This window comes from Cherax quadricarinatus, chromosome 64, assembly GCF_038502225.1.
Source record: "Cherax quadricarinatus isolate ZL_2023a chromosome 64, ASM3850222v1, whole genome shotgun sequence".
In the NCBI taxonomy this organism is placed as follows: Eukaryota; Metazoa; Arthropoda; class Malacostraca; order Decapoda; family Parastacidae; genus Cherax; species Cherax quadricarinatus.
The window spans coordinates 12,468,065-12,480,285 of NC_091355.1; the positions used below are offsets into that span (position 1 = coordinate 12,468,065).

Genomic DNA, 12,221 nt, shown 5'->3' on the forward strand with positions numbered 1-12,221 from the left:
TTTTTTTTTTATTTTCAGTGATTCTCATTGTTGTGGACTGAGTGTGGATGGTGTTTTTGTTTTTGATTATCTTCTTTTTGACCGTGTGTGTGTGTGTGTCTGTGTGTGTGTGTGTGTGTGTGTGTGTGTGTGTGTGTGTGTGTGTGTGTGTGTGTGTGTGTGTGTGTGTGTGTGTTGTGTGCGTGTTGGAGACTAAGTTTGTGTTTGATGTGAACAGTGTGTTTTTTTGTAAACAGAATCTGTGCTTGTTCTTGTGAGTGCAGGAGAGTGAGAAGTGTTCTGAAGTGCCGGAGCACTACGGAATACCTTTTATTAAAGTTGAGGGACTGATTACCTTCCATCAAGACTGAGGAACTGATAAATTACCAACGCTGAGGGACTGGTCGTCTCAAATTATCTATCCATTTATTCTGTTCTCTCCAGTATTTTAATCTATATTCCGCTAAAGAAGCCTGCTACGCAGGCCAAACCTTTCGTCAATAAAGATACCTCGGTGTTGCCCATGGATCAACTTATCAGTATTATACAGTTTACCCTTTTTATAAAACTGATGGAGACGTCATCAGGCTGCATGTGTGCTGTAGCAAGTGTTTTTTGAGTTCAATGGAAACACATACAAGGTCAAGCAGATTGGGATGAGGGGTAGACTGGACATGGAATGTTAGGTAAACGGACACAGATGCGAATAATGTGACATTTTGTTGTGGTAACATTTCGCTCTCCATGAGTTTTGTCAAGCAGTAATTTGAAGAGTGAGCTCTTCAAATTATTGCTTGACAAAACTCATGGAGAGCGAAATTTAAGGAAGTATTTTCAGTGGAGACAGAAAGGACTCTACCAAACCGGGATGGAAGGGTATACCAACAAGTACTGGACGCACTACACACACAACCGAGGCTGTGTGTAGAGGCTGATAAATGAGCTAAATATTAAAGGCAGTGGGACCAGACATCTCTCCGTGGGTCCTGAGAGAGGGAGCAGAGGCGCTGTATGTGCCACTAACAACAATCTTCAACACATCTATTGAAACAGGGCAACCACCTGAGGTGTGGAAGATAGCAAATGTCTTCCCAATCTTTAAGAAAGGAGATTAGCAGGTAGCATTAAACTACAGACCAGTGTCACTGACATGTACAGTATGCAAAGTCAAGAAGAAGCTTATCAGGAGAAAAGTGGTGGAGTACCTAGAAAGGAATGAGCTTATACATGATAACCAGGGAGGAGAAATCATGTGTAACAAACCTATTGGAGTTTTACAAGGTGACAGAAGTAAGGCAAGAGAGAGAGGGGTGGGTAGACTTTTTCTTGGACTGTAAGAAGGCTTTCGACACACCTCCACACAAATTATTAGTGCAAAAGCTAGAGGAGCAGGCAGGTATAACAGGAAAGGCACTGCAATGGATCAGAGAATACCTAACAGGAAGGCAACAACGGTTCATGCTAAGTGATGAGGTGCCAGAGTATTCGCCTGTGAAGAGCGGGATTCCACAAGGGTTAGTTCTAGGGCTGGTACTGTTTCTGGTACAAGTTTATGACATGACGTAAGCTATAGGTTCAGAGGTGTCCCTACTTGCCGACTATGTGAAGTTAATGCGGAGAATACAACTGGATGAAAATCAGGTAGGACTACAAAGGGATCTGGATAAGCCGCAAGCCTGGTCCAACAACTGGCTCCTGGAGTTTAACCCCACCAAATGCAAAGTCATGAAGATTGGGGAAGGTCAAAGAAGACCGCAGTGTATAGGCTAGGTGGCCAAAGACTGCAAATCTCACTCAGGGAAAAGGATGTTGGGGTGAGTATAATACCGAGCACATCTTAGGCTCACATCAACCAAAGAACTGTTGCAGCATATGGACGCCCGGCACAACTAAGAATAGCGTTCCAACACCTGAGTAAGGAATTGTTCAAGACACTGTACACCGTGTACGTCAGGCCCGTATTGGAGTATGCAGCACTAGTATGGAACCCACACTTGGTCAAGCACGTCAAGAAACCAGAAAAAGTTCGAAGGTTAGTATAGGCCCTGGACCCCATGCTAACCTCCTTATGGTGTATAAATATACCTAATTGGATGAATCTTATTAGAGCCAGCTGGCTCAGTGGTTAACGCACTGGCCTGGAGTTTTTACGACTTGCGTGCCATGGGTTCTAACCCCACTTGTATCCTGGTTAGTTTACAATCGTGTTATGTTGGGAGGGTTCATGGAGATGTGATGGTTGGAATTAAACACACTTGTTGGATGGTAACACTTATATTAGCAGTGTGAAAGGGGAGCCCAGCGTTGCCTTGTCGTAGACCTATGGGTGGAGTGAGAGGAGGCCGGGAGTGCAGCGCTCACATGCGGCATCATGTGATGCCACACAAAAGTCAGAAATACTAAGTGTTGCACATGGGTCTTATTTGTATATGGGCCTTATTCGTACTGGTCTTATTCATATACTTTGAAACTAGGCTGAAGGAACTTGACGACCCTGGCGAAGAAGACAAGGGAGGACATGATTACTACATACAATATCCTACGAGGAATTGGTATGACTGAATTATGAGGACCAGGATTAAGAGAACTCGGGTGGATGTTGAAGACACAGATGGACCATACGAATGTAAGGAAGTCTTTAGTCTCAGGGTGGTTGAAAAGTAGAATGACATGGTGGAGGTAAATTCAGTACATAGCTTCAAATCTAGATATGATAAGGCCCGAGGGGCCAGCAATCAGTGGCACTGATCATAGTAGTCTGGATGGGGGGACCAGGAGCTGAGTTTCGAACCCCGCAAATACAAATTGATTATTATAAATCGGTGCACACACACACCCTACACTGTTAAATCGTAAGTACCAGTCAGAGGACTGAAGGCAGGTCACGAGTCATCAGTAAACAATTGCATGATGCACTGCAAGTAATTTGAAAAGTGATGTCCGCAAGACAGCAACTGAATGAATGATGGTGAATGAGTTTCTTCCTGTGGATCACACTACCTTGGTGGGAAACTGTCAGTGTGATACAACGAGAGAGAGAGAGAGAGAGAGAGAGAGAGAGAGAGAGAGAGAGAGAGAGAGAGAGAGAGAGAGAGAGAATTAGATTTAGATTTTGCCACCATAGTGGCTAGTTTATTGTGCACCCCATATCCATCCTGTGGACGGTAGCGCGAGAGCATATGGATACACAAAAGGCCTAGGAACTAGGCCCCAAAGGGTTAACAGGAATACATATGGATTTATATCTACATATCTATAGTTCACTTTTCTGTTACAAGTAAATTTAGGAAATTTGCTTAGTATATCTGGTATCTTATTTTCATTAATAAGATATCTTGACATGTCACATAGGTTATTATACTGTCTGTCTCTGTATTCCTCAATAAGTGGACAATTAAGCACATAGTGTTCAAGAGAGTGACCATACGCCTGATCACATAATTTACATTTAGTTTGATCATCATCTGTGTGTCTCCCAAACTGCCAGAAGTACTTGTAACCAAGCCTAAGCCTGGCCACTACAACATCAGTCAGTCTGTTCACATTGCACGTTGCTTCATAAACATACTTATCTACGTTCATGTTATCATAGTGGGTTATAGATCTACTCAGGCTTCTAACTGCATTCCTATAACAATCATTTTCATTATTTACTTCTCTCCTAATATTATTCCTAATGCTAGACACAGTTATACCAAAGTTATATTCTACATTCTCCTTCTGGGTACTCTTCTTGGCTAACATATCAACTTTATCATGAAGGAGTAATCCAATGTGTGGTGGGATCCATAGCAATTGTACATTAATTCCTTTGTCCCTAATTTTTGAGTATCTATACCTGGCTTCTCCAATGAGCATGTTGTTGGAGTCATTATATAAGTCAAGAGCCTTCAATGATGACATAGAATCAGTAATGATGATGGAGTCAAGCTCAGTGTCATAGGTTAGCTTTAGAGCCATTAGGATTGCAAACAATTCAGTTTGCAGTGTAGACGCCCAGTTGTTAATTCTTATGCCTAACTCAACAAATTTATTATCGTTCTTAACAAGGGAGGTGGCAACAAGAGCAGATGCAGCCCTGCCAGAAGACTCCTGAGAGAGAGAGAGAGAGAGAGAGAGAGAGAGAGAGAGAGAGAGAGAGAGAGAGAGAGAAAGAGAAATAATAATCATTCTGACAGGGCAAGAGACCTGAAAGCGGTAAACCAGCTAGCAGGCAAGCTCGAGTCCCCGAGACTGCTTGTAAACAAAGAGGACTACCTAGACAGCCAGGGGTAAACAAACAAGGAGGCAGCAGTGCCCCCTGGAGCCTATTAATCCTCCAAGCTTGGAATCCTCCCTCATATAAAATCCGGTAAATACTCTTGACAAAGATGGATATCGGAGAGTGTCAGGTACTGAGGGCAAGTTGGGCACACATGAAAGAAGTCTCTGAGTCAGGTTTCTATGGTAAGTATATAGTAGTCCCGCCCTCGGGAGCCAGTGGTGGGTTAGCATGGTCCTGGGAAGGGTGTTTCATAGCTGGAGGGATTAACAACACACACACACACACACACACGTTGTGAGCCAACCCTGCAACCACATATAGGTGAATATACACTCTCACACACACATTTTAACAGTTTGCCCACCATAAACACACAAACAAGAATATCTGTTTCTCTCTCTGCCTTTCTCCTGGAAGGGAGCGTAGGGTGGGGAGATAGCCTTCTGTTTTACTATCCTTGCCTCAGACATTAGTTAGTACGCGAGAGAGAGTCCTTTTCAACAGTCTCGGTGTGGATTTTAAATTCTCTGCTCTCTCTTTCATGTATTATATTTTATATATATATATATATATATATATATATATATATATATATATATAGGGTGGGACCCATATCCTCGGATTTTCTTTCTTTCTGTGTATTTCAAGAATTTCTCACTTATGAATTTGATGATCATCATCATAGACCCCTTCTACCTCCTCCTGTACCTCCTCCTCCTCTTGTACCTCCTCCTCCTCTTGTACCTCCTCCACCTCCTCTACTTCTACCTCTTCCTCCTCCTCTACTTCTACCTCTTCCTCCTCCTGTACCTCCTCCACCTCCTCTACTTCTACCTCTTCCTCCTCCTGTACCTCCTCCTCCTGTACCTCCTCCACCTCCTGTACCTCCTCCACCTCCTCCTGTACCTCCTCCTCCTGCACTTCCTCCTCACCTCCTCCTCCTCACCTGCCCGCTGCACACTGGCCCAGACTGTACCTCCTCCACCTCCCCCTCTCTTCCTCCTCACCTCCTCTGGCAACACTGGCCCAGACTGTACCTCCTCCACCTCCTCCTCTGGCAACTGGCCCAGACTGTACCTCCTCCACCTCCTCCTCGTGCCCAACACTCCTCCACCTCCTCCTCTGCACACTGGCCCAGACCCTCCTCTGAACACTGGCCCAGCTCCTCCACCTCCTCCTCTGGCAACACTGGCCCAGACTGTACCTCCTCCACCTCCTCCTCTGGCAACACTGGCCCAGACTGTACCTCCTCCACCTCCTCCTCTGGCAACACTGGCCCAGACTGTACCTCCTCCACCTCCTCCTCTGGCAACACTGGCCCAGACTGTACCTCCTCCACCTCCTCCTCTGGCAACACTGGCCCAGACATATATGGTGTATACATTCGCGGTTATCATGAATTTTTAAAAGGCTTTTTAACATTTCTTTATTTTTCTTTATCACAGATTGGCGAGAGCTGTTGTGGCAGCGATCGGGACATTCAGGTGCCCCATTACAATCAGGTACGCTTTGTTTACAATCAGATTAACCTATTTTATACACTCTTACTGCAATCAGAAACAATTATAACAATCATAATTCTACTATTGCTTTCAAGTTCACTGTAATTACAGTCAGATACTTTTATAATACAATCAGATATTTCAAATATACAATCATATACTTTAATACTCTACTTATGTACCCAATTACAATCACATGCACTATTAATGCAATCAGGTTCTTAATATAATCAAATATATTACTACAATCAGATACATTTGAAACAGATACACCTAATACACCCAGATACACTGTTAATAAATTGACTTTAACATTACAGATACACTTACGGCAACCAGATGTACTGGCATGTTTATTTTTTTCTATGTTAATTTTAGTTTAAGAGTGAGGAATAACTGATTGAGAGAAGGTGAGGGAAGGTGAAGGATGAGTGACGGGGGGGGGGAGTGAAGGGAAGTTGAGGGGGGGGGTGAAGAAAAGTGAGGTGGAACTCAGGATCAGTGAAAATGAGGAGAGAATATGAGAGGACGTGACTGACATCATGACCAATCACAGAACTGAAACAAGCCTTCACGACCAATCACAAAAGTGGAACAACCTTCTCGACCAATCACAGAAGTGGAACAACCTTCTCGACCAATCACAGAAGTGGAACAACCTTCTCGACCAATCACAGAAGTGGAACAACCTTCTCGACCAATCACAGAAGTGGAACAATCTTCTCGACCAATCACAGAACGCCAATAGTTTCGTGACCAATCACTGAATTTCAACATTATGTAAGTCTGATACAACGACCATCCTCGTTCAATGAAGACTCAACAGACCTTCTTAGCCAATCACGGACTGTCAACAGACCTTCTTAGCCAATCAGGGACTGTCAACAGACCTTCTTAGCCAATCAGGGACTGTCAACAGACCTTCTTAGCCAATCAGGGACTGTTAACAGACCCTCTTAGCCAATCAGGGACTGTCAACAGACCTTAGCCAATCAGGGACTGTCAACAGACCCTCTTAGCCAATCAGGGACTGTCAACAGACCTTCTTAGCCAATCAGGGACTGTTAACAGACCCTCTTAGCCAATCAGGGACTGTCAACAGACCCTCTTAGCCAATCAGGGACTGTCAACAAACCCTTTTAGCCAATCGGGGACTGTTAGCAAACCCTCTCAGTCAATCAGGAACTATCAATAAACCTTTGCCAGTCAGGGATTGTTTATAAACCCTCCCAGCCAATCAGGAGCTATCAACAATATTTTTCGGTTAATCAGGGTTTTGTTAGACTCAGCCAATCAGGCTCAACACCGAGTAATCAGGTACTGCCAACAAACCTCAACCAATCGAAAACAACGAACAAACAATTATAGCAGTCAAAAAGCAGTCAGCACACCTCAACCAATCAGTGACTGTCAACCAACCTCCCTAGCCAATCAAACCAGTCAACACAACTCAACCCAATCAGCGACTCTCAACCAACCCCTCTAACAAATAAAAAAAAAGTCAATACACCTCAACCAATCAGTGACTGTCAACCAAGCTTTTAAGCCAATCAAAGCGTGTGAAGAAAGTCCCTCGACCAATCACAGCAGAGCAGAGGCAAAGATGTTAAGATATGGTTTTTCTAAGTGTGGTGGGTAGAGTGATGCCCAGGGGTATGTTTGCGGGGTATTGGCTACCCCGAAATATGGTAATTATAGGTGGTAGAGGGATAAAGATGGTGGTAATGATGGTGGTTGAGGAGAAGAGGCGTTGGTTGGTGTGTAAAAGGTGGATAATAGACCAATTACTGGGATAGTTGACGACCACCACCGCTGACACTGGTGGTAGGGGTAGTAGTAATATGGGGTGGTAGTGGTAGTAGAATGAAGTGGTAGTAGTTGTGGTGGGGTGGTAGTAACAAAGTGGTAGTAGTGGTTGTGGTAGTGGTGGTTGAAGTTGGAGGGGGGGTGGTAGTAGTACGAGGTGGTGGTTGTGGTGCTAGTATTAGTGTGGGGTAGTGGTAGTAAGGTTACTGGTAGTGATAATGATGGTGGCAGTAGGGGATAATGTAGCGGTGGTGAAGGTTGCAGTGGCACGAGGAAGGGGGTAGTGGTAGTGAGGGTGGTGGGGTAGATGCAGTGGTGGTACTGTTCGTGGTAATTGGTAGTGGTGGGGGCAATGATGGTTATGATGATTGTGGTAGTTGTGGTGCTTGTTGTGGGGAGGTGGTGGAAATAGTGGTAGTGTATGTAGTTAGTGTTTGTTACTTGTGGTGGGAGGAAGAGGGGGTGAAGGAATGAGTAGGAAAAGGAGGGGAGAGGGACGGAGGGATGGACGAGGAAGAGGAAAGGGGTGGGGGAGGAAGGGGTAGAGTAGGGGTGGTGGGGGTAGAAGAGGCAGTGAGTATGTACCACAGTGAACATAGACTGCCATCACTCATACCCCTTCCTCCCTCCCCTTCTCCCCCATCCCCCTCCCCTCCCTGTTCCTCATTCCCCTCCCCCTCTCTATCTCTTCCCCTCCCCTCCCTCTTTCTCTCTTCTTCTCCCTGTCTCTTTTCCCCTTCCCCTCCTATGTTCTTCCTCTTCCCCATCCTACCCTCCATAATACATCTTTGCCCTCACCTTGCTCTCTCTTCCCTCAATATTTCCGCTCCCAACATTGCTTTCCTCTTGAATCTTTGAGAGAAAGAGAGACTGAGATTAAGAAAAAAAAACCAATAACATTATTTTATTAAATAAAGAAGATAAGGATAAGAAGGAAGAGGAGCGCGAGCAGAAGGAAGAAGTGGAGGAGGAGGAGGAGGAGGGGATTATTATCTTAAGATAAAACTGTATTCTGAGATGGCAGTGTCTGGAGGACTAAGATTAAGAGAGGAAAGCAGGTTTTCTATACCTACACTGCCACCTGCTGCATGTGTGTGTGTGTGTGTGTGTGTGTGTGTGTGTGTGTGTGTGTGTGTGTGTGTGTGTGTGTGTGTGTGTGTGGAGGGGGAGTGAATATACCATAAATATTCTCATGGATATTTAAAGGAAATTAAATCATTATTTCTACTACTAGCAGTAGTAATACTACTAACACATCATTTCTACTAAAACGGTCTACCATCACCAATAATTCTACCACTAAGATAAATACTGCTGTAACTACCACCACCACCGCTATTTTTATTACATATATTTCGGCTGAACTTGTATTACGAATGAAATCATACTGTCTGACCGGTAGATCACTGTGCACTCAGAGCTCATCCTGTACACTTATCTCGTTTTATCATCACATAGCTTTATGAATAAACAGAAGGATGGACGAGGAGCTCGAACCGCGGTCCGTCAGTTGACAGCCCGACGCTCTACAGTCTGACGGACCGTGGTTTGAACCCCTCATGCACCCTTCTGTTTTATTTACGGTTGTTTATTACAACTTAATTTGAATTCACAGAACTTTTTGATCACCCCCAAGAGAGAGAGAGAGAGAGAGAGAGAGAGAGAGAGAATCCTTCGAGTGGCATTTCCTAATAACCATTTGTTTTGGTACATGTGTACCGGGACACAGCCGTGTCCTCACATCCTAAGATCAACTTGGCTAAGACTCTGGAGACGCTAAAACTCCGTGTGTTCTGCACAACTCTATTACCAAGACTGGTAATTACTGATGCTAGGCAGCGGTGCCTGTGTGGATTACCTTAAGATAAGTCTGGTCTCACTTCATGTCTGTATGGGTTACGTTAAGATGATTCTGGACTCGCATGTCACTAAATGGTCATGGATCTTTTTATGTATAACAAGAATTGTTGATATCAATCTGATGGGCGTGGATTTCAATCAAGGAGAATGGCATCCGCCAAATCCATGTTTCTTTTACGTAAATATGTGATAGATTCTTATTCAAAGTGTATTGGAAGCCTACCAACAAGGATGATCTAATGTTTGGTATTAGTGTGATATTTTATTGTGGCAACGTTTCGCTCTCCAGGAGCTTTGTCAAGTCGTGAAGAGCGAAACGTTTCCACAATTAAATGCCACATTAGTTGCACACGTATCCTTTTACCAAACATATTGACAGTAATTCCGCCTTTATTACTGATCTAGTGTTCTTCCACTCACACCACGACAACAAAACGAAGTAAGGAGTAGGTATTAGATTTTTTCTCTGGACTTAAAGGTCTTGCAGCCGTAATAACCTTGAAGGGGAATTTCCTCCACTAGGCCTTCGCTAAGCTGCATTTCCTTCCACCTCAGTGACTGTTGGTGACTTACTGAAAATGGTATAGAAGACCAACAAGTTGACGAGTAAGACATACGCGCAATAGTTAGGTAGCTTGAATGTTGAAACATTTCGCCTACACAGCAGGCTTCTTCAGTCAGCACGAGTAGCAGCGAAGTAAAGATGATGTAATCAATCCATCAATCTTGGAGAAAATAGTATTTGAGGTGGTCAGTCCCTCAGCTTGGAGAAGAGTTCAATTCCATGGGGATCGTTAGTATGGCAGTCTGTTAGAATATGGCATGCCAACATAGCCCTTACGAACTGCGCACGAGTGTATCGTCTAATGTGGCCACCGGCTTATCTTATGCTAATTCAAATTTTTATTAGATTGGATACATCAACAGTGTGTTATTACCCTGTTATATATGACAGTTACACAGTGGGAACAAAAGCTATGTATCCCTGTCATATTCCATCGTACGGGATGGGATTCATACAAGGTGTTGAAATCTGTCAGCCCGAGCTGGGAGACTTCATTAGGGTGATACGGATATCGTTAAGTAGTAAGGACTTACGACATCGTAATAACAAGGCTACAAACAAGTCACAGAACGGGTGGACCAGTGGTTAACACATTGGCCTGAATGTCTGAGGACTCGCCTGCCGTGAGTTCGACTCTCCACCCGGTCTGAGATTCCAGCACGGGTTCCCCAGCTACAGCATCTTCAAGAGCTAATCCCAATCTTAAGAGGTCTATGGCGAGGACATGGTGATGCACCCCTCGTGTACTCTACCCTTGTTCAGTAAACTACGAGGACACAAGGCAGTTGTTTCCACCGTACCACAAGGTGTAACCCACGAGGTAAGCAGAGGACATAAAGATACGACCGTCAGGTGAAGTTAATTACGCTATTTTGGAACACTTGCTTGGTACTCACCCGGACATCTCTCCTGCAACCTGCTGCTGCTGCTGCTGCTGCTGCTGCTGCTGCTGCTACTGCTACTACTACTACTACTACACACAAATGTGTGTCTTGCCGAATAGGTGAAACTTGATATTTTGGCTTAAATAGCAACGCTCTTCTTGCCGAATAAGGCAAGCGAAAAGTTGTGTTTACCTGGAGTTTACCTGGAGAGAGTTCCGGGGGTCAACGCCCCCGCGGCCCGGTCTGTGACCAGGCCTCCTGGTGGATCAGAGCCTGATCAACCAGGCTGTTGCTGCTGGCTGCACGCAAACCAACGTACGAGCCACAGCCCGGCTGATCCGGAACCGACTTTAGGTGCTTGTCCAGCGCCAGCTTGAAGACTGCCAGGGGTCCGTTGGTAATCCCCCTTATGTGTGCTGGGAGGCAGTTGAACAGTCTCGGGCCCCTGACACTTATTGTATGGTCTCTTAACGTGCTAGTGACACCCCTGCTTTTCATTGGGGGGATGTTGCATCGTCTGCCAAGTCTTTTGCTTTCGTAGTGAGTGATTTTCGTGTGCAAGTTCGGTACTAGTCCCTCTAGGATTTTCCAGTAGTAAGGACTTACGATGTGTCTTTATGTGTATGCAGTAATTTCGCAAAAATCAGTCTGAACCTAACGAAAAAAATATTTCATGGTGTTTATTAAATTACTGTAAACTTGTCTAAAATATATTCAGTTGGATTAGGCTAAATTAAGTTGCGCTTGTTATAATAAGGTTAGGTAAGTTCTCTAAGGATCTTTTAGTATAAAATCATTAATTTTTACATTAACATAAATGAAAAACGTATGAAAGAACATTTTAGAAAGGTCTTTATTTTAAACGAGTTCTTGCTAAGTGACCAGTTTTACCTATTCGGCACACACACACACACACACACACACACACACACACACACACACACATTATATGTGTGTATGTACTCACCTAGCTGTACTCACGTAGTTGAGGTTGCAGGGGTCGAGTCCAAGCTCCTGGCCCCGCCTCTTCACTGGTCGCTACTAGGTCACTCTCCCTGAACCATGAGCTTTATCGTACCTCTGCTTAAAGCTATGTATGGATCCTGCCTCCACTACATCGCTTCCCAAACTATTCCACTTCCTGACTACTCTGTGGCTGAAGAAATACTTCCTAACATCCCTGTGATTCATCTGCGTCTTCAACTTCCAACTGTGTCCCCTTGTTACTGTGTCCAATCTCTGGAACATCCTGTCTTTGTCCACCTTGTCAATTCCTCTCAGTATTTTGTAAGTCGTTATCATGTCCCCCCTATCTCTCCTCCTGTCCTCCAGTGTCGTCAGGTTGATTTCCCTAAACCTCT

The 12,221-nt window shown here is 44.5% G+C and overlaps 1 protein-coding gene across 2 annotated transcripts in view; it reads left to right on the plus strand.

Moving 5' to 3' along the window:
* Positions 1 to 12,221, plus strand: part of fj (four-jointed box kinase) — a 531,076-nt gene that overhangs the window by 36,899 nt on the left and 481,956 nt on the right. The window contains exon 2 of one of the 2 annotated variants that reach the window (XM_070098782.1): positions 5,689 to 5,745. The gene's annotated coding sequence lies outside the window, so the exon portion shown is untranslated. Of the gene's footprint in view, positions 1 to 5,688; positions 5,746 to 12,221 lie in introns of those variants that run through there. The other variant, XM_070098783.1, reaches the window with a different exon arrangement.